The sequence below is a fragment of the Heteronotia binoei genome, chromosome 16, assembly GCF_032191835.1.
Source record: "Heteronotia binoei isolate CCM8104 ecotype False Entrance Well chromosome 16, APGP_CSIRO_Hbin_v1, whole genome shotgun sequence".
Classification (NCBI taxonomy): Eukaryota; Metazoa; Chordata; class Lepidosauria; order Squamata; family Gekkonidae; genus Heteronotia; species Heteronotia binoei.
Window position 1 is genome coordinate 26,364,170 of NC_083238.1, and position 24,665 is coordinate 26,388,834.

Below are 24,665 nucleotides of genomic sequence, written 5' to 3' on the forward strand. Positions count from 1 at the left end.
GACAACAGCCCTGCAGACCAGTTTGATGCAGCGTGCCACATATGGTCTGAGCACCGACAGGTGGAGCCCTCACCCCTTCAACCTCTGTAGCAATGTCATGGTCTGGGGCTGCATGAGTGCTGCCATCACTGGGGAGTTGCAGTTCATTGAGGGAACCATGAATGCCAACACATACTGTGACATACTGAAGCAGAGCATGATCCCCTCCCTTTGGAGACTGGGCCACAAGGCAGTATTCCAACATGATAATGACCCCAAACACACCTCCAAAATGACCACTGCCTTGCTAAAGAAGCTGAGGGTAAAGGTGATGGACTGCCCAAGCATGTCTCCAGACCGAAACCCTATTGAGCATCTGTGGGGCATCCTGAAACGGAAGGTGGAGGTGCGCAAGGTCTCTAACATCCACCAGCTACGTGACATCGTCATGGAGGAGTGGAAGAGGACTTCAGTGGCAACCTGTGAAGCTCTGGTGAACTCTATGCCCAAGAGGCAGTGCTGGAAAATAATGGTGGCCACACAAAATATTGACACTTTGGGCCCCATTTGGACATTATCTCTTAGGGGTGTACTCACTTTTGTCGCCAGCAATTTAGACATTAATGGCTGTGTGTTGCGTAATTTTGAGGGGACAGCACATTTACACTGTTATCCAAGCTGTAGACTCACTACTTTACATTATAGCCAAGTGTCATTTCTTCAGTGTTGTCACATGAAAAGATATACTTAAATATTTACAAAATGTGAGAGGGTGTACTCACTTCTGTGACATACTGTATATCCCTAGTGGCCATGAACTGAAAGCGAATTGACAACTCATAACACAAACACACACAGAGTTCCCCTGGAGAAAATGTCGGCATTGGAGGGTGGTCTCCATAGGCATCAGATCACTGCTCCCTTCTCTCCTTTCCATCTCTCATCAGACTCCACCTCCAAAATCCCCAGTTAGCAGCCCTAAGAGTATCACTACACATTACAGCTAGGAGGCGCCATTTTTAAAAAATTCCCTCATGCAAAAGAAAAAATCAGTCACAAATCATAAAAATAAAACATAAATAAACATGATTTTTTCTTTTAAAAAAAAAGTCCTATTGTTTGTTATGTATAAATAATCCCTAGTGATTATAATGGCTGCCAATCTTTTTGGATCAGCAGTTTTCCCGCGCTTGAGCAATTTGGAAAAATCCAGTGCAAACTTGTTTAGCTGGATTTGAGTTGTTTGGTGCCCAACCGAACACATCCGGTGATCAGCTCACATCTGATCACCAATGAACACATAAATTTGACATGAAATGCTTACAATCCCTAATCTTGACTGCACAGTCCTAATTTCTTTGGATTGCTCCAATGGCAGGAAGAACATTGCATCAAAGCTCTTTGCACCCTTTGCATAGGAATGAGGTAAGGAACACAACACAGAATTTGGGGGAATGAACAAATCATTGCTAAATCAAGCAAAGAGGGAGAAAATGGCTTGGAGATGAGCAGACATACATACACAGAAGTTGTTTAGAACCTCTGAACCTCCTTAGACCTTTCAAATCTTTCTTTGGAAATACAGGCACAAATTCTACATACATGTACAATAAAGGTCCATCTGAACTTAGTTCTATGAGCAAACTTAGTCTAGAACTTAGTCTAATGAGCAAAGAAAAAGACAGTATCACATGGGTACTGAACACACTCATGAACCTGTCATGTTGCATTCTCAGAAGTAGGAAATGGTTTGTTCTCTCAAGGATGAAATCAAGTTATATTACTGGATGACAGATAGATAACAGGAACAGAAAATATATCACAGTTCAGAATAAAAGAACAACAAAGATTAAACTCTTGAAATATTGCTAGTATTTCTTGGATGGCCACCAGCCTGTGGCTCATTTAGCTAAAAAACAGGAGACAATTTGCTTTTCACTTAGTGCATAGAGTTGCCAACCCCAGTTCCAAAATACCTGGAGATTTGTGGGTAGACCCTGGAAGAGTGGGGTTTGAGGAGAGGAGGGAACTTGGTAGGGTGTAATGCCATACAGTCCACCTTCCAAAGCAGCCATTTTCTTCAGGAGAAGTGGAATAACTGTTTCACTTCAAATAAATAAACAATGTAGTCCATAGATTAGTTGTAATTCCAGGAGATCTCCAATCCTCACCTGGAGGTTGGAAATCTATTGGCATGGCCATATTTTCTTGTTCATTTGGCTAAAACCACTGCTGTTTTGTTATCTAGGAGGGAATGGTAAGTGGAGAAATGTAGGTGACTGTTCACACTAGGAGGGGAATTGTGTCTCCCAGAAAGAAACTCCTAGGTTGGTGCAGCAAATCTACAGAATGGTCAGTCTGGAGATAGTCTTGATCGCAAGCCTGAGTCAAAAGACCATCCAACATGGAGCTGAAACAAGGACACAGGCATACAGAAGGACAGGTGGAAGGGGAGCAAGTAACCAGGGCAAGAGAGGAAGAAAAAGCAGGTTGGCATGTAGAAACAATGATCCTCATGAGCAAGATCACAGCCTAGCTGTTGAGAAAGCAAGGATCCTAGAAGTATTTGATTGGAAGAACAGGAAGAACCAGAGAGTTGCCTGGGATTGGACTCATACCAGGACTCTGGAAGATATCCTGAATAGGGGGGGCGGGGAAGATGTGGAAATAAGCCTACGTCTCACTAAAACAGGAAAGGCTCAGAGTAAAAAGCAGAGGCGAAAGGGTATCTCTATTCTTAAATAGCAATGATAAATAAATGCAATCAAATAACAAACTTACAAAACCATATACATAAACACTAATTATGTTAAAATAAAAGACCAAACACATGTTGACAAAGTCTTTGCCAATGGTGCTTTATCACAAAGTAACTGTAAAACAAATTCACACATAGACACACATGCACCCGTGCACACAGATCTTGTAGCCACTCCATAAAAACTATACCAGCAAAATAAAGTGACATTTCAAAACTGCTGCTAAGTTTTAGCTTTTGCATTAAACCTGGTGAGTCCGGTTTCCTTTTATATATCCATTTTCAATAGCCATGGCATTGTTAACAAAAGGTGAATATTGAGTATTCTTAAAATAAGTTGCATGGATTGGTTAGGGCAACACATATTTCCTATATGCAGAATCATTCAGCAGGATCTGGCTTTCCAGTGGCTTCACATGGTCTTGAGAAACTGCCATTTTGATTGCTTGGCAATTTTGGAGATAAGTGTTTTTAAGGAGGTGATGGCCAACCAAGGTTGCCAAGATCTACATTTTTATTCCTTTGCAGGTATCTCAACTAGAAAATTAAGTGAAGGAGGATTCCTCTGACCAAAAAATTTAGAGAACCTTTTCTTGGGAGAAGGCTTCTTCCCTCAAAGGAAAGAACCTCCACTAGCAGATTCCTGTATTTTAGGTACAAGAGGGGGGGAAGTAAGGGAGAGTGTTGCAAACATGTCCTGAAAATGGATCCCCAAAAGGATAGTTTCCTTCATCAGCTTTGACTTCCAAAAATCTCATATCCCAAAATCTTGTTGGTCTAAGGCAGGAGTCCCCAACCCCCGGGGCCATGAGTTGTATAATTATTTCATTATATATTACAATGTAGTAATAATAGTAAGAAGACGACATTGGATTTATATCCTGCCCTCCACTCTGAATCTCAAAGTGGCTCACAATTTTCTTTATCTTCCTCCCCCAAAACAGACACCCTGTGAGGTGGATGGGGCTGAGAGAGCTCTCCCAAGAAGCTGCCCTTTCAAGGACAACTCTGCAAGAGCTATGGCTGACCCAAGGCCATTCCAGCAGCTGCAAGTGCAGAAGTGGGGAATCAAACCCGTTTCCCCCAGATAAGAGTCCACACACTTAGCCACCACATCAAAATAAAGTGCACAATTGTATCATCTCAAAACCATAGCCCACCCACCCCCCCCCCGGTCCATGGAAAAATTGTCTTCCACAAAACTGGTCCCTGGGGCCAAAAAGGTTGGGGACCGCTGGTGTAAGGCACTACTAGAATACTAGCTGTTCTTCTGCAGACCAACATGGATATCCTCTGAAACAATTACCCAAAGGACAGCCACTTTAGAAGTGTGTCCCACTTCAAAAAGCCGGCAAGTCACTAACCTAATGTGACCCATTTCTCAAAATCACCTAACCTCATTAGCATTCCTTAAGTCCAGGCGAATCAAAAGAAGTGAAGGTTTAAGAATCCTCCTTTCTTCCAAGAGATATTATTTATAAACACATGCTGGTCAATAAAGAAGTGTTACTTGAACATGAATCAAATCAAATTACATATATTAATCTGAAGAGTTATGCAAATGATGAAGGAGGAAAGCATGTAGCAAACTTTTAAATATATTCAGCTGGGTTCCACAGCCTAAGTAGTTGAATACATTTGCACACTTTCCACACGCAGAGAAGCATCATTTGATGATAGTCACTGTCGCTAATTTGCTTCACCCTTAGCAGGAAGAGTGCAATGAACAAATGAGCTCTTAGGTTTTGCCACAATGTGCTTGCAATTGTCTGGTAGAGAGATGACGTTGTTACCGTATGACACTGCTAAGCCCAAAAAAGGTTATTGTGCCTTTTAGTATCTTTTTTTATTATTATTACTGATGTACTTTACAGTCCCTGGTGTCTGTTCTTCAATTTCTTTATTGTACCGTCAGTTTTATACTTAGTTATTTTTTAAAACTTTCCTAGAACTTTACTATAAATCATCAAACACAAAGTCAGTGGGTATGGCAAAGCTGCCTCTATTTTAGACATGTCCCTGTCATCTTGGTGCTGAAACCAGCTGTTCTCTGTTTGTGCATCTAAGCAAGGAAACACGTTTCTGACCATCACAGAAAGGCAGAAAGCCAGTATGTAGGACCATACCTAATTCAATCATGTTAAGTATTAGAAGAGTCACATGGGAAAAGCCTGACCTCAACCATTGTCTCACATTCAGGCCACTGTTCAAAGACATCCAGTGACCAATCTACGTGGCTTTACTCACTAGTAGGTACAGTCTATTAATATTTTCATTGCCTACCCACAAGATTGATGCTCATATTTGGGTTTTTATCTTTGGACTACCGGTCCAAATTTCAACTTTCAAATTTCCAGTCCAAATTCGTTAAGTTTGAAATGCCCATCAAATGACATATCTGTTCAGGTAGAATCTGCCACCCCATCTGGAACCTTTCCATCTTACATTATTTTGAATGATTTTCATCACTGCTCCTTTTTTCCCCTTCATCCAGTCAGAGCATACACCTGCTCTCACATTGCTTCATCAATATCCAAGTCCAAAAATAATTGTTTATGCCCCTGCTGCTTATCCTACAGGGATAAAATTGTTCCCCAGAGTATTTATATATTTTATTTAAAACATTTTTGGGTCCTTTTGACTTGATCGGGATCCCCGAAGCAGCACACATAAAACTTAAAACATTTGAACAATTAACATTTAAAATTATAAACTAATCCAGTAAAAACACATAAACAAAAGCAATGTCAGAAACAGGGAGGACGTCCAATAACAAAAGAAAAGATTCTCACCTGCAGGGGAAAGACAGCAAAAGAGGGATAGAAACAAATCTCCTTGGGGAAGGAGTTCCAAAGTTTTGGTGTCGAGAGTCACAACCAAGAAAGCCCTTTCTTGGGTTAGTACACATCTAGAGGGGCATCGAAATAGAGGGGCACCAAAGAAGAGGTACAAGGACTCCTTGAAGAAATCCCTTGGTACCTGTTGCATTAACCATCGCCAGTGGTCTGTCCTAGCTTCAGATCACAAAGCATGGAGGCACACCATCCACCAGGCTGTCTCTTCCTTTGAGAACGCACGCATAGCTGGTCTTGAGGATAAAAGGAGATTGAGGAAAAATCGTACTGCTACAGCACCAATCCCAAATCAGACTTTTCCCTGCAGCCACTGTGGCCGGACCTGCCTGTCCCGCATTGGTCTTGTCAGCCACCAGCGAGCCTGCAGCAGACATGGACTACTGCACCTTTCTTAAATCTTCGTTCGCGAAGTCAAGCCGAGAGACACATCTAGTTTCAGATGATGAGGGCAACTGAAGCAAATGAGTGGAATAAGTACATATGAACATATGAAGCTGCCTTATACTGAATCAGACCTTTGGTCCATCAAAGTCAGTATTGTCTTCTCAGACTGGCAGCGGCTCTCCAGGGTCTCAAGCTGAGGTTTTTCACACCTATTTGCCTGGACCCTTTTTTGGAGATGCCAGGGATTGAACCTGGAACCTTCTGCTTCCCAAGCAGATGCTCTACCACTGAGCCACTGTCCCTCCCCGAAGGTAGGTAGGTTCATACAGGAGAAGACAATCCTTAAGGGATGCTGGTCCCAGGCTCTACAGTATGTATTTGGCTCTAAGTCATATCTGCTTTTATAGCTGCAGAGCTGTCACATCATGTCACTGGATCATCCCCTTCTGGATTTCCTCGATGGGACTTCCACAGCTGGACTTTCAGGATCAGCAGCTATAAATCTTTCTTTTCCTCTCTCTCCACCCTCTTGCCCTGCCAGCACCAGCCCTCCTCACCTGGGTAGTTATTTGTTTAGATACTGGATGATCTAAGTAAATTGCCATGCGGTGGGCCATCTAAGTATTGGGAACCTGACTACTTAATATTTGCTAAGCCCCCTGCTCATATAAAGCTCAATGAACATCCATATAAGATGCTGTTTTGTAGTTTAGAAGACCAAGCGGGCCTTTGTCTAGTTTTTTTCAGGCAACAGGCTGTAATTAGCCGCACAACAGAGAAGTCACTACAGAGAATAATCAGGATGCCGAACACCACAGGATGAGAGCAGGAATGCTCAGTCTTCCCCCAGTTCAGCTTGTAGCTTGTCCATAAGTTACGATTAGCATTGTACATTTGACAAACTGCTTATGTACAAACAGTTTGCACATATTTGACCATGGCCCTCCCATAAAAGCTGATAATACAAGGACTTTCTCATGCCGTTTTCCTAGTTTCCCCATCTACAGCCATCAGAACCCCAATCTGCTGTTTCCTGCAATAGTTTTTAATATAGATTTTTTTTTAACAATTCACATTTAATGACAGAGTTGTGAAATTCCTGTCTCTTATGGCTGTCTGATTTAATGTTCATTAGTGTCATTAGTGATTTAATGTTCATTAATGTCATTAGTATGTGACCCATTCATATTGTGTGTATTCAAGCATACACGTTCTTGCACTGTCTCGTGGGAACTGTCGTTCTCTTTCAAGGCAAGAACTAGCATTCTCTGGACTAGATGTCCCCGAATCTTTTTAGCCTGTGGCCACTTTTAAATTTCTAATACAGGGTCATGGGCACAACCACAAAATGGCTACCTTGGAAGGTGCAGATACACACAGAAAAAAAACCAAGTACAGAAGACAAGAATAGTGTTTTCTAAAAATATAATGGGGAAGAGAAATGAGAGAGACTAAAACCAACAATGTAGCTGCACCTGCCAATGAAACAATATTTTAATCTGAACAACCAAACAGATCTCCAATGGCCAGGGGTGGAATTCTAGCAGCTTCTTTGCATATTAGACTACACACCCCTGATGTAGCCAATCCTCCAAGAGCTTACAAAAAAGAGAAAGGTCTTGGAGGATTGGCTACATCAGGGGGGTGTGGCCTAATAGGCAAAGGAGCTCCTGCTAGAATTCCACCCCTGCCAATGGCTAATCAGAAGCCCTGATGGACAGGAGCCCCACCTGGCCTCGCCCACTTTCTAAAAACATGTTAAGTGACAAGATCTGTAAAACAGTTGGTTGGAAAATATCCCGGTCAGTTACATATCTGCCTTTTTTCCTTTGACCTCTGTGCATTCTACTAACACAGAGACAATCACAGAATAATCACTACATCCAGAGATTTCTGAACACCACCAATGGTCATTCCTTATTCAGTTTGGAATAACCATAATTAGAAGTTTCTCAGTTCAGGTTCCTCTCAGATTATATCCTACGCTCATCCCAAAGCAAGTGGCTTTATTTAAACCCTGGAGCTCTGTCATACATGTCAACTCAACTGTGTTCAAGTGGAGGGGTTCTATGGGTCTGCAGTATTCCAAAATTCCATAAACTCATATCTCTGGGTTCTTCCATAATTTTAGATTAATGTGTTCCATTTAAAAAAAAATAACAATATGTGTTGTAGCAATTTTATCTCATTTTCATGGAATTGCCAAGAATCCCCAGAACCAGTATGATCAAAGTGGGCTAGATATAGCCTACCTAAGTGACAACAGATCTTAAACCTCTATTGTAAGCTGCACATCAAAAAGAGTATTTTTGATTCAGCATCTTCCCTTTTAAGTATTTCAGCAGCTTCCACATTGTGACATCCCCCTGTTTCATAGTATATTTTGTGACTCCCAACGCTGCAATAAACAGAAGCACACATGATCTTTTTCTATCATTATTGGGTAGTTTATCATTTCACTATTCCTCATTTTCCAGTCGTTATTCTCCCACTCAGTTATCCAATTACAGAATAGAAATTTTCCAAACATTAACAATTACTCGATATGAATAATCAATATACAATAGCTGCACTGAAGTAGTTACAAACCCCACCAGTTAAATATATATATACATCCAAGTGATGCCATTAAATTGATCACCTATATCCTGTCTTAATAAATAGTCCTGTTAAGTGTTTTTATACATTTTTAAAGCTTCATAATTGCACTGTTGTTCATCCTTTTGATTATCATGGTACACAGGTGGTTTATAAATACAAATCTTCATTGAACCTCTTCTGTTTTACAGCCCAATCCTTAAAAGCAGTCTGCCAACGCAAGCCCCATTCAATTCAGCCACATATGTGTGAGCAGAATGCTTTGCCATTCAAACTGTACGTTATTTTTCCCCAAGGGCCTTCTGTGTTAGAAGCACAGTCTTGGTATAACTGATTTTCCAATTTTCCCATTGCAGAGTAATGGGAAGCAAAATGAGAGCTTTCATTTTGCTTCCCCATAAAGGTGTATCTACTGAGTTTCAAAATAGACCATAAGCAGCTCTTTTTGGTTATTAAGCTTCAGTCCTGGTTGTTTGGTCTCTTTTTCTTGTTGATATCCACTCATTTGTATACAGGAAAATTCTGTCTTTTAAGAAATCTATCGGACAGGCAGCCAGCACAGCTTCTGACCTCTCGGTGCTCCATGCTGTACAACAGGCACATGTTACAATCTGCCACAGAAATCAATACTTTTGGGGGGCTTGTGGTTCAAGTAGAAATGAGGATGATTGTCTGTGCTTGAGAACTGAAGACCCAGGCAGAATCAGCAGCTTTACAAGATCAAATGGGTCCTTATTGTCTCCTTGTGAATGTCCCATGATCCTAGGGTTGCCAAGTCCAATTTAAGAAATATCTGGGTACTTTGGGGGTGGAGCCAGGAGACATTGGGGGTGGAGCCAGGAGACATTAGGGGTGGGGCCAAGATTTAGGCTGTGACAAGCATAATTGAACTCCAAAGGGAGTTCTGGCCATCACATTTAAAGGGACGGCACACCTTTTCAATGCCTTCCTTCCATAAAAAATAATGAAGGATAGGGGTACCTTCTTTTGGGATTCATAGAATTGGACCCCCTGGTCCAATCATTTTGAAACTTGGGGGATATTTTGGGGAGAGGCTCTAGATGCTGTACTGAAAATGTGGTGCCTCTACCTCAAAAAACAGCTCCTCCAGAGCCCCAGATACCCGCGGATCAATTCTTTATTATTTTCTACGGGAATAAAACTCCATAGGGAATAATAGAGTTCCCAGCAGACATTTCCCTCCCCTCCCCCCGCTTTCTGACGACCCTGAAGCGGGGGGAGGGCCTCCAAACCGGGGGATCCCCTGCCCCCACCTGGGGATTGGCAACCCTACATGATCCCTTCTGAATGGTTAATGGCAGTGATCACAGTGCTGCATAACACATCCACAGTTACCCCTTATGGCAATTTGCCATAGTGAGGTAGAAGGTAACATGCCTGTGTCCCATTCATACAGCCCCCAGTCTGAGATCTCTGGCACCTTATAGTTAATCTACTATATTTCTGCCTACCTGGAGTAGAAAAATAGCAAGACTGCCACATACTTGACATGCCACATTACGTGGTTTGCAATGTGTTGAACTGGTGAGTCATAGGAAGTTGCTCTCATCTAGTCTAAAAGAACTATGATTCTAGATTCTGGGAGGGATGGTGGCTCAATAGTAGAGCATCTGCTTGGTAAGCAGAAGGTCCCAGGTTCAATCCCCAGCATCTCCAAAAAGGGTCCAGGCAAGAAGGCATGAAAATCCTCATCTTGAGACCCTGGAGAGCCGCTGCCAGTCTGAGAAGACAATACTGACTTTGATGGACCAAGGGTCTGATTCAGTATAAGGCAGCTTCATATGTTCATATATGTTCTTATGTAGATTACCATTTCCCTCCACAAGTAGGCCAGGTGCCAGGACAAGCAAGTACCATGGCTGGCAGAGAGCCTAGATCTGTGTTTCCCACCCTTTTTGGCACCAGTGGAAGACAATTTTCCACAGACCAGTGGAGGGGCAGTGTTGGGGTTTTTGCCGCCCCAGGCCACCCCCCCAACCGCCAGCACCCCATCCCTGCCCCACATGGGGGTCTTTAAATGGAGGGGAGACTAGGGCTGTTTCTGCCACCTCTCCACTTGGTGGCCAGGCAGCAGAAGCTGATCTGCCTACCCATCCCATTTAAAGAAACCCACCGATCAGCTGATCAGGTCTAGGGGTGCTGGGACTGCTCTACCTCACTCCAAGGCTGCCTCCCTGCCTTGGATCAAGGCCGCGCTACCTTTTTCATCTGCCTTGGTCCTGGGAGGGTGGGGGTAATAATAATAATATTATTATAATATTTAATTTGTATCCCGCCCTCCCCGCCGAAGCAGGCTCAGGGCGGCTCACATAGCATAACATAAAATACAAGGATTACAATAATAAAAACAACTATTACATGAAATTTTACAATTCACTTATATATACTATTACATTAAAACCATCTAATTAAAACCATCAAATTCAATTCCAGCATTCTCGGTGCTACATTCTCGGTGTTTCTCATCTTACAATTTTTCGTGATGACGGTACAATTAGGGTTGCCAATCCCCAGGTGGGGGCAGGGGATCCCCCGGTTTGGAGACCCTCCCCCCGCTTCAGGGTCGTCAGAAAGCGGGGGGAGGGTAGGGAAATGTCTTCTGGGAACTCTATTATTCCCTATAGAGATTTATTCCCGTAGAAAATAATGGAGAATTGATCCGCGGGTATCTGGGGCTCTGGGGGGGGCTGTTATTTGAGGTAGAGGCACCAGATTTTCAGTACAGCATCTAGTGCCTGTCCCCAAAATATCCCCCAAGTTTCAAAATGATTGGACCAGGGGGTCCAATTCTATGAGCCCCCCAAAACGGTGCCCCTATCCTTCATTATTTCCTATGGAAGGAAGGCATTGAAAAAGTGTGCCGTCCCTTTAAATGTGATTGACAGAACTTTGGAGTTCAATTATGCTTGTCACAGCCTTTATCTTGGCTCCACCCCAATGTCTCCTGGCTCCACCCCCAAAGTCCCCAGATATTTCTTAAATTGGACTTGGCAACCCTAGGTACAATAGAATCCACATTAGGAAAGGCCAGCTGAAAGAGGGTAGTCTTGCAGGCCCTGCGGAATTGGGCAAGACTCCTCAGGGCCTGCACCTCTTCTGGTAATTGGTTCCACCAGTGGGGAGCTGTGATCGGAAAGGCCCTTTCTCTTGTAGCTTTCAGTCTGGCCTCCTTCAGCCCAGGGATTGTCAATAGATTTTGTGAACCAGACTTCAGTACCCTCTGGGGCACATATGGGGAGAGACGGTCCCTAAGGTAGGCAGGTCCTTGGCCATATAGGGCTTTAAAGGTAATAACCAGCACCTTACTTACTTTGGTAGTGCAGTGTCTCTGCCTCACTCTGCGGCCCAGTTGCTAGCAGGCCACAGACCGGTACCAGTCCACGGACCGGTGGTTGGGGCCCCCTGGCCTAGAGGTAGGCTGACCAAAGCTGGTAGTCTGGTAGTAAATTGGAAGGTTTAGTGACAAACTGCCTGAATGGAAAGAAAGGATCAGCGGCACTCAATTGTACCTCTAGTGTCACCAGACTTCCAGGTTAGGAAGCTTATGGAATGTTGCTCCAACTGTTCTCCTCCAGACAGCAGCCCCAGTGAATCAGGGAACAAGAATCGTTCCAGTAGGGCTCCATGTATGACCATATCCAGAAGCTGGAAAAATTGAGTTAAAGACCTACCTGAGCAATGTTGCTGGCCAACATTGTTATTGAAATTTTTGACACTTTTGCCCTGTAACCGGAAGCTTACAACAAACATAGAACCCCAATATCAAAATCATCCATTGTACTAATTAACATTTTGGTAAAAGCTTCTCTGAAAGACAGCCATCTTACAATGGTCCCTAAAAGCTAGCAAGGAGGAAAACCAATGGCACCTCCTTCAAAAGGCCTGCACACAAGGATGAAACCCAACCTGAGAAGGCTGGTCAAAGGGTGGTCTTAACACTTAACAACAACTTAATTAGCAATGCTACATCACAGAGGGGGTGATATCAGCTAGCTCTCATGCTGTATGAGGAAGTTCATGAAGTAAATGTAAGCTATGGTTCAGCATGGGACAATCTGAAAGGTCTGTGGTCACTTCACCTCTCAAAACTTCAGGTCCAATAACCCATCCAGGAAGGACAGATGAGTATCCCACATTGTATTTTGTAGGGTGGAAAAATACCAATGAAAATTCCTGATAAAGCCCCATCTCTTCATGGTTTCAATTAAATTTTCTGCACTGGGCAGATATTATTTGTTACTATTCCCTTTTGTCTAGAGAGGAGGAAAAAAATATTCAACCAATGTTTCCTACCTGTCAAAACATATAGCTCTGAAACATGCTTTTCTGACAACAAACATGGCTGAGAAGCTGCAAACAACCCAGTGTGCTTGGGAGAGGGGCATGCTGAGCATCACAAATAAAAGTTGGGAGGGTGGGGGGATAAAAGGTTAGAAGGAGAGAGACAAAAGTGGGTTACGTGCAAGAAAATTTTCAGAACAAATCACAGAGAGAAGCATGATCAGAGATGGCAAACAAAATAACAACAGAATAAAAAGTTCACCATCTGGATACAGAAGCCAAAAGCCCAGGGGAGGCTAGTGATAGACATCCCTCATTCTGTCCAATTTTCAAGATTGTCCATTATCTTTGCAAAAAAGTGCTGCCTAACTCACAATGAAAGGATCTCCATGTAGCAGTTAATCTCCAGTCAAGACCAGAAAAGGGAGTAGCATGTTGATGGCATGCAGAAGGAGTTAGTGCTCTCATCAGCCCCATACAGGAACTAGGTAGGGGGATTTAGTCCTGACAGCATTTCATACAAAAATCCACAGTGCTCCAAATGTTGTATTTTGTGTTAACTTTCAGATGTGCCTTGGGTCAGATGAGTGAACAATAACAGGGCTTTTTTTTTAACAGGGACACACAAGAACACAGTACCGGCTGGCTTGGCACCGAGGGTAATATGCAAATGAGATCCTGCTGGGCTTTTTCTACAAAAAAGGCCTGAATGATAAAATAATATTGTGATATCTACTCCCTCCCCTGATACAATCTCCAGACAGATTAGTGAGAGACAAGGGGGGGGGAGTCAATCCTGAGTACAGACATGTCTACAAACACCTTCTGCAATTTTTTTTTAAATCTTAAGAACATAAGAACATAAGAGAAGCCATGTTGGATCAGGCCAACGGCCCATCAAGTCCAACACTCTGTGTCACACAGTGGCAAAAAATTTTATATACACACATACACTGTTGCTAATAGCCACTGATGGACCTGTGCTCCATATTTTTATCTAAACCCTTCTTGAAGGTGGCTATACTTGTGGCCGCCACCACCTCCTGTGGCAGTGAATTCCACATGTTAATCACCCTTTGGGTGAAGAAGTACTTCCTTTTATCCGTTTTAACCTGTCTGCTCAGCAATTTCATCGAATGCCCACGAGTTCTTGTATTGTGAGAAAGGGAGAAAAGTACTTCTTTCTTAGATCCAAACTGGCCCTTGAGATTTTCTAAGTGCATAGTGCTATCCTACTTCTTCAAAAGGAAGACTGCAGACACTTAGAAGAATTCCAGATTCCATATATGAACATGAACATATGAAGCTGCCTTATACTGAATCAGACCCTCAGTCCACCAAAGTCAGTATTGTCTACTCAGACTGGCAGCGGCTCTCCAGGGTCTCAGGCGGAGGTTTTTCACACCTACTTGCCTGGACCCTTTTTAGTTGGAGATGCCGGGAATTGAACCTGGGACCTTCTGCTTACCAAGCAGATGCTCCTACCACTGAGCCACCGTCCCTCCCCAATTCAATATAGTAATTGGATGTAACATTTGAGGGTCAAAATTAGAGGTTTCTTATTTCAGTCCTCATTTTAACATAATGATTAGCAATGTCACCAAGTGTAGTATACTAGACTGTTATTTAACAAATCCAAGCCTTTCTCTTTCTCTCTTTTTTAAAATCCAGAAAATAATGAAGCAATTAAGTTATTTATGACTATAAAAATAGAAACAAATTATCTCTAATTCAGAAGCTCCAAAGGAATTTTCATTGGCAAAAGATTACCTTTTGGCAGTTTTTAAAGAATGTAAATATTATGAAAATGGGGACACGATAATAAAATACATCAAATGGGGAGTGGCTGCATACTGTACAAAAGGTCTTAACATGTGTTGTTTCAAGACTTCTTTTTCCCCATTCTTTGTTTGCTAAAGTAACTTAATAGCAGTCATACAGAGAGCCAACTGTCAGCTTGAGGCTACCAAGAAAATTCATATTCACAGAAATCATTTCCCGCCACATTTTGTTAAGCCTCATATACATACACACACACGCACAAAGAGAGAGAGATGCTGTGTGTGTGTGTGTCATACTTTCTGAAATATCATTTTAGGATCTCTCTCTAATTTTATCGAGATGGCTTCTGCTGAGGTACAGCACTATAGTTCAGTAACTATTGGAAAGTTAACCCAAAAGAGCCAGCTTGAAACTACCGCAAACTGTTTTGGCTTCTTATGTTAACATTTCATCTCAAAGGCCTCTTATCTCTTTCTGTGACTTGCAAGGTATCTCTTTGTCTCTATTGTGCTTACTGTTCTAAGGTGCTTCATTCACTGCAGCTGAAGTGGACTCTAGCGTGCCAACTGGAAGCTGGCAAAGTTTTTAAAATGTGGTTGATCTTGCCATCTGACACCTTCAGGAGCTTATGTGGAACTAGATCTACTAGATCCAGATCTATTCAGTAATTTATTTATTAAATAAATGTTATTTATTGAAATCAGGAATATAATAAGGCAATTAAGGTATTTATGGCTATTAAAATAGAAACAAATTATTCCTAATTCATTTACCTGTGGTACATATATTTATTCACTACCACATTTATATCTCACATTTTTCCATGGCTCAAGACAGCTTACACTACATACTTTAAAACATCGAACAACAATAAAACCCCAAATCCCTCCCAACCAATAGCACGCAATAAAATGTCTACAACTTATACTTCATTGAAAGGACAGTTTCTTACCTCCAAAGGGAGTCCATGTGATAAAGTGGGAGCAGCTACAGAAGAATGACATGTTATACAATGTACTGTTCACAATGTACTGTACTGAATAATCGCAGCCCCTTGTATTGCATAGTTTTTCCCAGGCACATTCTGCACTACCATATGCGATGCAACCAAATAAGCCTTGAATCCCAAGCATAAAGCTCTGCTAATTTTCCAATGGGAGTTATCAGGCAGTGCTGGAAACAATATTTTGGAAAGAGTTTATGCCAGTATTAGGTAGACTGTTTTTTGCAAACACCTGACCAGCTGCATAACATTTACCTGTCTCCTTCCTGTCTACAGGGATAAAAATCTGGGTGTGGCCAGAGGAGCAAAATCTTCAGCAAATCAAAGGACAAGAGCCAAGGGGTCTACATCAGCCAATTCAGTCAAGGAAGTTATAGCCAGGATCTATTTGGTTTGTTTCTTGCCTGGTTTACTTAAATCATATTGTTTAATCTGATTTGCTTTTCTAAATGTAATGCAATGTCGTGAGCCCTGATGAGGAGGAGCTGGAAGGGTTAACAGACCTGGAAGAGTTGCCAGCCAGTTCCTCAGCTGAACAAACAGCAGCTGGCCCATCAATCACTCTCCAGGCACCAGTGTTAGCTATCGATGATCAATCTCCTCCGAGCGCTCCTCCTCCCATCTCAAGAGTTCGAAGCAGGCTCCCGAAAGAACTTCCAGAGCAAAGACATGAGGCACGCCGATGCTTCAGATCTCTCGGCTCTGAGTTCTAGCAGAGTCACTGCCACCCAGGGAGCTGGCTGATTGAGACTCCCATATAGCTCCCACCCAGGACCTGGAAACCTTGTGGAAGCATCAAGTCTATTCTCTGGCTTGCATCCACGCTCCTTCCTGATCCTGACCTGCTTGATTTCCTTGGCACCCTGACCTTTTGGCTTTTGGACATTGACTTCTGATTCCGGTTTGTGATTCTGCATTGGTGACTTGGCTCCTGCTTGACTTCCTGGTCTTTGACCTTGGACCGGCTTTGGACTCCTGCCTGCCTGCACCCTGAGAACATGACATGCAAGCTGCTTTGGTCCCCACTGGGGAGAAAATGCCTTGAGAAGTAAATGAAATGAAGTTTCATGTCCCTGTCTAGCTGGGAAGTTCCACATATACAAGCATAAAATTCAAGTGCAATATCATCTGACAAAGTGATCTCATGAAAACCTATACCCTAGAAAATGTTATTGATGTTTAAGGTGCTGCTGGAATTGAATTTTGTTCTGCTACTACAGATTTATGCAACTATACACAAATATACATAAGCATGACTAAACATGAAGATCAAACCAGCAGTTGTTATGCATGATTGGAGTTAGATCATGGCCCCTGCCTAGTCATTTGCTTTCCATTTTTACTATAAAGTTGATTTTTTTGCCATCAAGTCACAGCCGATTTATGGCAACCCTGTATAGTTTTTAAGGCAAGAAATGTTCAGAGGTGGTTTGCCATTGCCCGCCTCCATGTCACAATCCTGGTATTCCTTGGTGGTCTCCCATCCAAATACTAGCCAGGTCTGACCCTGGTTAGTTTCCCAGATCTGACAAGATTGGGCTGGCTTGGTGTGATGGACTGCACTTTAAAAAATTTAGAAGTGCTAAAGGACTGTGGTGGGTGAATGACAGGCTGTCCCAAGAGATCTAATTGGTTAGCATCAGCTGAGCAAAGACTTCTGAACTGGATGTTGAGTCAGTCTGATTTCAGCCTTAGTTGAGAGCAGTTTAGCACAGACAGGAGTACTGGGGGAAAGTTAGAAAGGAAGTTTGGGAGGTAGGCAAAGACTTCCATTCAGGCCAAAGAAAGGGGATAGATCTTTTCGTGAGAGGAGAATTTCTCTACCCAGTCAAACAGGGAGTTAGCTCTGAAGAGTTGAGAGATCCCTGATCTGGTGTTGTTAGAAACTGCCTGTATAAACCGTAAGAGTCAGTTAAAACCTCAAGATGAGTACTGGTATTTCAAGAGAAGGGGTCTGGGTACTGGAAAGAATGTATTAGCCTGGAAACCAAAGGAATCAGAGAATACTAAAAAAAAATGTACTGGATTGTTTGGGACAACATCAGAACAAAAGCCGCTCAACATGAAGTTTTAAGTCATAGTGAATACCTTAAGAAATGTTCATTAGCCTGAAATTTAAGAACTAAAGTCTATGTATGTTCTGGTTTTACCTCAGACTTATCTATATTGAGTTACTTCAGAAATTTCAACCCCTTATTCCACCTGATCTTTCTCCTCCACATTGAATAAAATAGTTAATTTTGAATTTTAAAACTTCTCAAGTGCCATTTTAAGTGGTTTATGTTAAAAGGCAATCCCGACTCTTCCCTCAGGTTCCTGGGCTGAGCAAGCAGTAAAGTATCATAGTGCTACAGGGTGGGACAGCCAAAGTTCTTCAGGAAAATAAGAGAACAGACCATTAGGGCAGCTCAGTCAGAAACAGAAAGAAAAACAGAGGAAAAATATTGCTTCTGAGGAAGGGAAGTGGATGGAGTTGTCATACCTGGGCTTCCTGTATTGAACAGAATACATTTCTTGCAGAATATTATACCCTACAACCTTGGATGCAGCTGTGAGAGAGGAGTTAGCATGGGCTCCCAAAATGAAGCCAGAGAACTGTAAATATTTAGGATGTCAGCTAACAACATTTTCTTTAGTTTGGTTTCAGTGTATTTCCTTTGTTCATCATTATATTTAAATCATTTGATAGCATAATGGCACACATTTGCATCTGCCTGTCCAGTAGTTGCTCCCATTGATTTCAGCAGCAAACTAATTTTTAATGATAAATTTTTCCATTCCCAATTGAGTTGAAATACACAGGGATCCTCTCGGACCAGTTTCAGGACTATAGCATACAGTGTGCCCTTTACAAAAGGCAATGAAAGACACAACTGGTTTCTACCCTCCCCCATCCAATCAAGATAAAATTCTCATCAACCTTTCCTGCTAATCTATAAAGTGACTATTATTAGGGTTTGTAGAATCTTTCAGGCTCAAGTGCCGTGTTCTACTGGAGAAAGTTTTCCTTCCAGACGTTTCGTTCTCAGCTGCGGAGAACATCCTCTGAGAACGAAACGTCTGGAAGGAAAACTTTCTCCAGTAGAACACGGCACTTGAGCCCGAAAGATTCTACAAACCCTAATGATGTTACCAGCCGTGAAAACCTGAAATCTATAAAGTGACTGTTTTCTAACCCATGACAATTCTCTCTTGAGGAGTAGGCATGCAAAGGAGTGATGCTGAGATTTTCCTCCAGGAAAATCTTAGCCAGCTGTGAATTTCTGTTGGTTTAGTACCACATACAAATGTTTGATTGGCAATTCCCTCAGTATTGTAAATGATGTTAACTTCTTGACACTTGTTGGAATTGAATTAGAAAAGCTGTACATCTTTCTGTATTAGTATATGGAATTGACATCCATATTTGTAATCTTTGACATCTATAGTTGTAAGACCTGAAGAAGACACGTGAAAGGGGTATTTTTTACTGGTCCCTGTAGTCTTTCAAGCTTCAGTTTGTCTAAACATTCCATGTAGTCCTGCTCACTTTATATATGAACTGGTGTAGCCCTTGAGTTGGGCTTTTGTATTTTTTGTTTTTAGTACATTTGAACTTTATTGTGTAAAGTGTTAGGCTCTTGCAATCTTTCTTTAGCTGCTCAAGTACAATTCAGAGTTTGTTCTTCAAATAATACACCATTTCAATGTTTGAAAGTATTAGAATCCTTTATTGTCAAAAAATGTTTAAGAGTTTTGAACCTGGCTATACAGAGTACTGTAGTTGCTTTAGATTTCCTTACACACTGTGGTCCTCTGGTTTTGTTGCCATAACAGAACTGGCATCCCTACTTATACCCATCCCTATTTATGCGCACACACCCTCACTTTCAATGTGAATGGCAGACCTATGCATAATTGAGGTCTCCACAGATCTCTCTCACATAAAAAGAGTTGATCCTTCATCACAAGGCCAAATTCCTCATGAATGCCTCAAGAACTTTGCATCAGATCTTCAATAAGAATTCTGTGCCTCCTGAATGAATGCAGACCCATTTCTGATCATGGACACAATGCACATAAGGAAGGAGCTTCAGCCTTCCTGTTACCCCTCAACCCCCTCTCCAACTGTTATGGACTATAAGCATCTGGCTCTTGAGCTAGCTTCACTGTGGACCATTAGTTTCAATGGACTGTACAACAGTGCTTTAAGCCAGGCCTCAGCAAGCTTCCTGCCTGTGCCTGGTATTGTATGAATGGCGTATGCCTGCCATGCTAAGAGGACACCGGACTGTGCTTCACAGACAAACTGCTCAGCCCTGCAAAACAGCAACTGCATCCCTGTCACTGAGGAGACAGTGCCAGGAGAGAAGCCACGTTCCTGAGATGTCCCAAAAGGACAACACTCTCTCTTGCAAGCTGCCATGCAGAGAAGGTTTCTCCACCACATGCTGCATTCCAGAGATCAGCCAGTGCTTTGGAAATGCAGATGCAAAGGCATAACTGTTACAATGAACTGCTGCAACATCTCCTCACCAAACAAAAGATTCTTCTGTCACCCATCAAGACAAGTTTCTTGCACAATAAAGCATCATTGAAGATGATCATCTGTCAACAGCCACATCCTCTTCCTTTTGTTTCATCAATGTTCCTTCCAAGGTGTTACAATAGGGAAAGATCTAGTACTAAACTGACCACTCTAGTTCTTTTGTGTAAAAGATGGTCTACACTCAGCAAACCATCATCGCCCATTAAATTCTTTTGTCCCATCTTCTGGGAGCCATCTCCAGGTAGGTGTTCCCACATCACATGATCCCGCCTCAGGATATGAAATTGGCTATAAGAAGGCCAGGTTTTTGGCCTCTCAGGTGTGTCTCTGATGGTATCCCCACCTTGCTGCAAGAGCCACCCCCAGTTCCTGATCAGTTTTGAGCCCTTTTATTGCGAGTGATGCTGGTCATCTCTTGTGTCCCTTCTCCTTCCCATCTTCGCTGGAGGATCATCCTTCTTCTGTCATCGAGAGGTAACATATCACCCTGTTTGTCTTCTCTCATATGTCCCTATCACTTTCCCTTCTATTTTCCTATGACTGTGTGATTGAGGTTCATTTGTTTCTCCATTTTCACCTAATAGTGGGCCCATGCCTCTTTTATCTTGTATTTACTCCTCACATATCCAAAGATTTTCTTGTTGTATTGAGCCTCCCTGGTCAGCTTTAGCTCACCATGAGCTTTAGCCTCTCTGATGGCTGACCTACAGTGCCTAGCAACCCATAGATACTCTTCTTTAGAGGTAAGTCCCTGCCTCCATTTCCTAAACATTTCCTTTTTCTCCCTTAGCAGATATCGGAGTTCTCTGTTCATCCACATTGGCTTTTTGTATCCCCTTCCATGTTTCCTTCTTGTTGGAATAGTGATGGCTTGAGCTTGCAAGAGCTCTTGTTTTAGGAGAGCCCACCACTCAGTTGATCCTTTCCCTTTCAGCAGTCTTGCCCATGGAATAATTCTCATCATATCTCTAAGTTTATTAAAGTCTGTTCTAATGAAATCTAATATACAGTGTGGCTATTAACTTTCTTGGTCCCCCACAGCAAAAAGAATTCTAGCAGAACATTGTCACTTCCTCCTAAGGTCCCCCACCACCTTCACCCCATCTACCATCTCGATGGTCAATATTAAGTCAAGTATGGCCGAGCCCCTTGTAGCTTCCTGATGAAGTTATCAGTAATACAGGTTAGAAATGTGTGTAACTGCAGACACTTTGCAGAGTTTGTCTCTCAACACACATCAGGGAAGTTGAAGTCACCCATAACTACCAGGTCATGTTGTTTGAATACCCTGTCAACAGTGTTCCCTATAAGCTGAGTTAGTGTGAGCTAGCTCACAGATTTTTAGCCTCCAGTTCACACATTTTTGTCTTAATTCAGGAAGAATGACTCCAGAGCACAATAATTTATACAGTAGCTCACAACTTTAATATCAGTAGCTCATAAAGTAGAATTTTTGCTCACAAGGCTCTGCAGCTTAGAGGGAACATTGCTTGTCAAGCTGTTCCAAGAATACAGCATCTACCTCCTCATCCCGGTCAGGAGGTCTGTAGCAGACTTCAACCACAATACTTTTTGTCCTTCCTTCCCTTATCCCCTCCCAGACTCTTTCCATTGAACTGTTGCCCTCCTCTTCCAGAATTTCTTGATAAACAAACCCTCTCCTCACATACAACACCAGTCTACCACCTCTTCGACCCTTTCAGTTTTTCTTGAACAGTTCATATCCATCCACTACTACATTCCAGTAATGGGAATCTGTAATGCCTACTAAATCATATCCTTCCATCTTTATTAGAAACTCAAGCTCTTCCTTCTTATTGCCCAGCTTTGAGCATTGGTACATAGACACCTGCTGCCTTGCACCTTTGGCTCCACTCAGCGCTCCCTTCCACCTATTTGTTAGAAACTTCCCTTCTGAAGCACCTGTGGACTGTCTATTTTGAGAACTGGGGACAGAACACATGAGAAACACCCTCTGGATGTTTTGCAGCTTTCTCCCACCCCTGAATAAGATGCATGACAGCCTTTCCCTCTTTCCTCAAAGGTATCAGGCAGTAGGCTTGAGGAAAGATTAGAGGACTTGAACAAGTTTCAGATCTCTGTGTCTGTTCCCTCTCTCTTCCACCAGTGGGTGCCATCAAGGCATTTGTTCACTCCTACCATCAGGACTTTGCAACATGTGAACTGGCCATGTGACAATTTGTATCATGTGAACTGGTCATGGATCAGTGCACATCTAGGCGTTCCTTTTAGGGAGATGGAAACGTCCCTTCTGAAGCACGTGTGGGCTGTCTATTGTGATAATTGGGGATGCAAGCAAGGTATTCATTCACTCTGACTGCCTGTATAGAATGAGACCCCTCCCCTAGGCAGAACACCAGCAATGTGACTGGGGGACATATAGTAGATCACCATCGTTCTGTGAAATGGAATTGTGCATGTTCACAGCATTATTTTGATAAGGGCAATGAAGGAAAGGAAGAAGGGACTTAACTCTTAAAGGTCTGCTCAATTCTGTTAACTAATTAAAACAGGGAGCTTTTTCCCACACAGCTTACCGTAGAGCGAAGTCCCTCCTCACCCTCAGCGTCTGCTCGGATTTCCCACCAACTGCTCCGTGGAAGCAGGAAGTGCCGGGCCTTTTGCGTCGCAAATGTAAATCGCTAAAACCCAGTTTACGTTAGTGACGCAAAAGCCGCGGATCTTCCTGCTTCTGCGGAGCAGTTGGTGGGAAATCCGAGCAGATGCTGCGCGGTGAGGAGGGACTTCCCTCCATGGTAAGCTGTGTGGAAAAAAGCTCAGGGTTTCCTGGATTATTACTAGCACTCCTTGTTCCCTTTAAAATACTAATAACTGTGTGAGGAACTTTATTTAGCAAGGCCAAGTATGCGCTGAAGGGGTAGGTCTCTTCTTTCTTTCCCATATAGACTTGGCCCAGACTGTGACCGATTCCCCACTCGCCTTATGCCACTTTCACGCTCTTCTTCTCTGTGGGGCTTTTGTCAGATTTCACACTATCTGCCTCGGGGGCTGCAACTCACTTCGCCTTTTTCACGGGGCAAACAGAAACTGGTTTTTAGAGGATCTTGTTCGCTGCACGAAAGAGTTGCAGCCCCAGGGCAGATAGTGTGAAATCCGACAGAAGCCCCGCAGAGAAGAGGAGAGTGAGAGTGGCATAAGGTTAGCGGGGAATTGGTATGTGTTTTCACAAACTTTTATAGATTAATTGGAAAGAGTAAGGAAGATCTAGTAGGCAGCAAGCTAGCAGGAGTTCAGTTCCATCTGAGCGAAGTTCATCTTCCTTTTAGAGATGCCAGCCTCCAGGTGTGGGGCCTGGGAACCCCTCAAAATTACAACTCATCTCCAGACTGCAGAGATCAGTTCCCATGGAGAAAATGGCTGCTTTGGAGGATGTACTCTATGGCATTGTACCCCACAGAGGTCCCTGTCCTCCCCAGGCTCCATCCCCAAATCTCCAGGATTTCCCAGTCGGGAGATGGAAGCCCTACCCCCCCAACCATAGCTAGGGGAGAGTTGGCAACCCCACTTCCTCTCCCTGCAGGTACTGAAAAGCTTAGGTGTGGTCAGAGGTACAGACCTTTGACTCTTGGCCCTCTAGCTCTTAGGACATGTCTTACAGCAGGTGTCCTTGGCAGAACCTTCTATCAAATTCCAACCAGCCCAACACATATTACTGTTTTGTCTAGTTGGTTTATTTACGTTGTGTGTTCTTTTTTTGTTGCTGTGAGCTGCTTTGAGTCCCTTCAGGGAGAAAAATCAGGATATAATAAGATACTTGAGTAAATTTTAAAATTCGTTATGGCCATCACGTTTATTTTGGCTCTGTGGATCTAAACTAGATTTTGATTAGTTATATTCCAAAGGCACATCCCCAGTTGTCACCGCAAACAGGTCAGGTTCACTACAGTGGTGCAATTCAGCAGGTTTGCTCATACAAGAATTAGACCTTGAAGTATTTTCAGCACATGCTAAGAAAGACTTGATGCAAAACTCTGAAATCAGGGACCTGTTATCAAGAAAAGTGGATGAATTGTGCCAGTGCTGAAAACATTATAGGGGCACCTATAATTATTGGGGGCACATTAGGCTGTAAGAATCACCTTTCTCAAAGGAAATATTCACGTGCCCTGTTTACGATACCACACTCCATATTTCTTTCTTTCTTTCTTTCTTTCTTTCTTTCTTTCTTTCTTTCTTTCTTTCTTTCTTTCTTTCTTTCTTTCTTTCTTTCTTTCTTTCTTGTAAAGCAACTCTGTGGGGTTTTTTTCTTTCAAAAAATAGGAAATGCAGACCCTGGGTGATTGACAGTTACAGAAGACATGTCAAGCTAATACCAGCAAGCACAGATTTCTGAACATAACAGCATCGGAAGAAAAACAGAAACATTAGGTCTTGGGGTGGGGGGAGACTTGCAGAAGGATGGCATTATAAAGTTGATAGGTTGAGCCGGAAGCA